This window comes from Trachymyrmex septentrionalis, unplaced genomic scaffold, assembly GCF_001594115.1.
Source record: "Trachymyrmex septentrionalis isolate Tsep2-gDNA-1 unplaced genomic scaffold, Tsep1.0 scaffold16, whole genome shotgun sequence".
Lineage (NCBI taxonomy): Eukaryota > Metazoa > Arthropoda > Insecta > Hymenoptera > Formicidae > Trachymyrmex > Trachymyrmex septentrionalis.
In genome coordinates, this window is record NW_017304758.1 from 3796764 (window position 1) to 3802649 (window position 5886).

At 30.7% G+C, this 5886-nt stretch overlaps 1 protein-coding gene across 3 annotated transcripts in view; it reads right to left on the reverse strand.

Moving 5' to 3' along the window:
* Positions 1–5886, reverse strand: part of LOC108746040 (apoptotic chromatin condensation inducer in the nucleus-like) — a 75401-nt gene that overhangs the window by 64268 nt on the left and 5247 nt on the right. The window lies entirely within an intron of this gene.

Sequence of the window (5886 nt, forward strand, 5' to 3'; positions counted from 1 at the left end):
GTGTAAAACATAAATCAAGTAATTAATTTGTTTTATACGCGCGCACACACACACACAAAACCGCTTAATATAATAAATTTATTGACATATAAATACCATTTTGCATGGCAATTTTTAATAAAAATATTTTCAATTTTATTTTTTTTAAATTTAAAACTTTGTTATTAAAAATCGCATAAAAAATAAAATGGTGCTTACACTTCAATAATTTTTTTTTTATATTTTATATATATAAAATTTTAAACATTGTTATTGAAAATCGCCATGCAAGATATTTATATAGCTCAATAAAGTTGTTTTTTAATATTGAACAATGTACATCAATTATTAATTTATGTAATACAATTATTGATCTTCAAAGTAAGAATACAATGAAAATCGGAATACTTGTATAATAGAAATTATGTTTTGTTAAGACTACTATTTTAAGAAAGAGAAATTATGATTAATAGAAAAGTAGTATTTTTCAACGTAATGTTATAATATTTTTACACAGCAGCGAAAAGATAGCAGCGCGTGCATATTTTTTTTCTCGAAGCCGAAGAAGACGTAATACACTATTGTATAAATTTCCATCTGGTTCGTTTGAGTCTTGTCTGAAACATTCTGGCCCGGATTTCGCGTACGATGAACTTATCATTCTGACATTATGCGGTCGCGATGACAACGATGAAATATCAAGTAAGAGACTGCGTATAAAAGTCCCGGCGAAAACCGGACGAATCTCGGCGGAGTACTGTGGATTACACCGCGCCGAAAATGCGACCGTGGTTTCCGCAACCACGCCACTGCGGTTCATGGTTCATAATAAATTCCAGCACATTTCGGCTGCTACTGTTACCTACTTATACTTAACCATTACATATCGCACCATAGAATTATATTCTCCGGTCGGATATGGTGCAACTGTGCAGGGCGAGACTGTAAAATTATAACGCTGGCTGGCGTTTCTAATTTCGTTGAACGCGCTAACGTTTCGCACAAAACGCTCCAGGTCACTTAAACGGTAATACACGTGGATGCGTGAATCGGATGGGAAAGGTCAGAGCACGATATTGTAATATTGCAAAGTAATATTACCTGTATTATAATACATAACGGTAATATTGCAATATTGTAAAGAATATGATATAATACGTTTTAACATTGCAGCTGTTTACGTCAACGTTATAATTTATTGTTGCGTATTTCGACGAATAAAATGTCATTAATATCTCTTGCATAAATTATCGCGATAAATAATAAAATTCTGTATTTTCGGATTTATGCTCGTTAATGGTGCAGTGTTTGTTATCGAAAATTTTTTACGAGATTGGAATATATATGAACAGTTGCTGTCCTTCAATGTACTACATTTACTACGTTTCTAGATAAACTTTGTAACTCGTTAGTCCGCAATGCGCCCTTTCAACTCTCTACCATTTTTACTACACGAATCTTCGACGTTCTAACGCGTACAATGACAAGACTAGAAAAGAGAAAATGAGGGAGGAAAAAAGGAAAAAAGAAAAGAAACGAAAAAAAAAAGGACGAAACGCCTCTATAGCTTATCCACATGTCGTTTGTGTGTGATCTATGTAGTGAAGTGATCTAATTTCCAGAAAGACTGGTCGAGTTAAACATTGCTTGATTTCATCGTCTTGTTACATGTTCAATCGTCTTCGTACATCCCGAAAGTGCATCCCGAATACACAATGCTTGCGACTTGGTCGAAAAGATGCGCGATGCGAATGAGCAAAATTTATCGATATACGTGCACAGTAAATGTAATGCCCTAAATATAACGATATATACTTCGACATAGCATTACTTCGTTATATTGACAACAATGTATTTAACTTTATCATTTACGATCAAATAAACTCAACATTAAATACATATAATTCAAAAAGATCAGAAAAAAAGAAAAAGACAGTCTATAAAAATTCATCGTTAAAGCTTTTATTTCAATAACTACGTTATAAACTTTAAAATATGCTCTATATAACTTTTGACATAAAGAAAATAAAAAGTATTTCCATAGAAGATGATAAAGTATAAGACTTGAAGAGAGGAAGTCTAGTGATATTCTCTGAATGAATTCAATTATCCGAATGATCGAGCCAAGCAACGAACGGAAAAATGAAGTTTTTCGAAACGTTGACATCATTTTAACACGTAAACAACTTGAAATATTCTTTATGTTGAAAGAGAAATTACTTGTCGTAGTTATACACCGATTTTAGATAAAATAAAATTACACAAAATATTTCTGGCTTGTTAATTAATTCTGAAATAGAGAATCGTTATGTATTCATATCGAAATAATATTTTTTAATTTCTTTGAGGGTATAGCAAGGCACAATTTTAATTGCGGATATTTTATAACGATACCCTAGGGACAGAATGGAATTTGCTTTTATAGACGAGTTCATCATGCAATGTAAATAACGCGACTGAATAATCCTGCGTGGGGTCAATGAATCATCGGATTTGTATAAATTCCGCATCCATATTATTTCTGTTGTATTATTACAATCCTTACAGAGCATATTTAAAGCTCGTTACTAACGTCACTGTTACAAGACTTATGGGACACAAATGGCACACAAATATAGTGAGAAAAGTTCATCCTTCATTGAAATTAAATAGAAGAGAGTCGCCAATACCGACATACCAGTGTTTGTTTTTAAACAATATTTCTTAAACAAAAGGAAAAAATTAAACTTTAAAAACATAAGTGCACACACAAACTGAAAAGTATCTTCTATCAGATAGTATAAGCAGTTTTTATAACACTGTTTGCAATTTTGCAATAAGTAATTTTTTCGTAAAATTAGCAAAAAATGAGCGTTTGACAAAATGAGTTCCAAAACTGACACAGTAAATCGTATTATAAAAAAACTAAGAGAAAAAATAATACAAATAAAATCGATTTAGGAAACTACAAGCATTTAAAATAGCGTAATATTATCAATAATATAGTCACTATTATTTAAACTACACAATTTGCAAAAGAAAATCGTAAGAATTTTATTTTCGCTTTCGTAGAATTCGTTTTTAGCTGATTTGGTATAGAAATAAGCTACAAATATACAAATTATATGAGTTTTTACTTTTTCAATTAGCTGAACAGATCATTTTATTAGTATTAATAAAGTACAATAGTTAAAACTTTCTGAGAAATAAGGGGGTGTCGCTTTAGAAGACCTATGTCAGTATCGGCGACTTTCCTCTATTATAATGTTAATATAATTTGAATGATTAAGTTAACAATTTATATAATACAAATTAATAATAAGAAATTGTTAAATTTTAAAATATAGTCTTTCATTTTTAATGAGTGTTTTTTTTAAGTTATTCTATTTTTATTATTTTTATTATTTTATATTTTTATTAATATTGTTATTAAAATTATTCTATGTTTTTGAAGTCAATCTGTATGTTTATTTTACAAATTTATTTATACAAAATGTATGATGCATTTATTCATGTAAAATAAGTATAAAGGCCAAAGTTTTCAATGAATACAGATAAGTATAGATTATAATAAAACAATATGTAATACGAAAATCACGAAATTGTGACAACGTCTGTTCAATACAAAAAGCGATTGATGAATTCACTTCGGACAAAGAAGAATGAGACTCATTTGTGGCAAACGGTTCTCGATTTCAAAATCACAAGAAAAATGGATTTCTTGTACGTTCCAGAGAAAATGAACATAAATGTAGATCCACCTGTACAAATGAAGACCCATTTTTCACTTGGCAGTTCTGTAATTTTGCCAATGACTTTTTACGATAACTCGACCGCAGTCTGTGATAACTAACTACAATGCGATATCAGGCATTACATACCGCGCTACTCTAAAACCGATAAATCATACCTTGTACCCATTTTTGTAAAATATCGACCCAACTTATAGCTGTCTCGGACGTTTTATCTGCGAAACATTTATAGGACAGACGTAGAGTATTGACGTGACTAATTTTTCGACATGCTTTCATATCGCAATAAACTTTCTTATGCCATAACGTTTCTATATGTCAAAAAAGATATTACAGATAAAAAAAATACAGTTAAAAAATTGAATCGAAATAAAAAATTTATTTATATAAAAGATATTTAAAAATATATATATATATATAATACAAATATTTTTTATAAATAAATATTTTATTCTAATTTAGTTTTTTTAGTTTTATTCTATTTTAGTTTTTTCTTTTTTGACATATAGAAACGTCATGACACAAGCAGTTTATTACAAAAGCATGTTGAGAAAATGTATCTCATTATCTTGACAAATTTATATTTCGTTTATAATAAAAGAATTCTTTATTTTATTTTTTGTAAAATATCAGCAAATTAACTTATTTACCTTGTAATTTACGATACACAATTTCGTGATTAATATTTCATTTTTGCCTTATATAACAGTAAAGGTTTCATAATTCTCATGTACGCAATGCAATGCAATTTAATGGGATGTTTCATTATATTTTAATGTAAGCCCCAACAAAGGGCTTTTTCCTGGGGCTTTAAATCATTCGGTGTGTCAGATTTTTACTTAACAAATCGAAACGTGCTATCATCCGCTAATCGATAAATATAATTATTCCACGTCAGTTTTACGACATAAAAGTTCGGTTGGAACAAAGCTGTGGATCAAAACGTAGAAACGAAGAGGAAAAAGGACCTACGGGAATCAGCAACCCTCCAGCAATGAGCTATAGATCATAAGCCGCTGTGCGACGAAGATTGATTAGTACATATTCATTTGTTCGCTGACTTTTTCTTATTAACTCACACCAGTGGATGATAATGTGATTATTACTCCCGGGAAATTTTGGTACTTTTAATGAGCAGGTAGATTTGACAGAGAGATTATCCGACACGTACTAAAAGTTCACTAACAAGATCATTATAAAACTCGTTAATACTCCCGTGCTACAGTAATTATTTTTACAACATCAGGGATTAGTTGGAACCATTATTCAAAGCTCGCGCTAATAGATCACCGAGAAAACTTCATTACTAATTTATCGTATGCTAAATCGGTAATAAATAAATCATTATTGCAGTTGTTGTAATGCATAAGTGTATGTGCTCTATAACAATCACGTTGTAATGAACTCATCTCCAAAATAATAGCAAGTATAATGAACTCGTCAGAATTAAATACCATCATTATTCAACGTTAATATTACATAGGGAATAAAGTAATTCGAGTTTTCTCGTAAAAATTGTTATTAAAATAAAATGTTTAAAAGATTGTCTTCAATTAAGGTAATTATCGTTCAAATCTACTATTTTCTGTCATTTTTCTGGCAAAAGTTGGATGTCGCGGAGATAAAAGTCTAGTCCATAGAAAGCGATATTGCGGGTGTTTATCGAACAATGCTACTTCCAAAGTGGTGCAATTGTTGGTTGTAGACTTGTGCAGTGTCTGGCGTGTTCTATCGCTCAAAACGATTGAAGATCATCTTGCAGCATGACAACGCTCGACCTCATATCGCTTCATGCACTGTGGAAACCCTGATGGACTTGCAGTGAAAAGTTCTCTCGCATCCAGTACTCAGACATTGGACCATCACTTAGTTCGTTCAATGCAGCACGGCCTGAACGGAAAGCTTCCAAAATGCAGCCGAAACCAAAGAGTTGGGTCGATAACTTCTTTGTCGTCAAAAAGCAGAATCTTTTATTGTCGCGGAATTTAACTTTTGCTAGAAAGACGTCAGGAAGTAATAGATTCAAACAGTAATTATTTTAATTCAAACTAAGTATTTTATTTTGACAAAAGAACATTTTTGACAAAAAAGAGATTCGGATTATTATTTTCTCTCCGATTTTAATAACGTTAAATAAAATACCTACTCGAAATATGATAAATTTTTAAAAACAAAC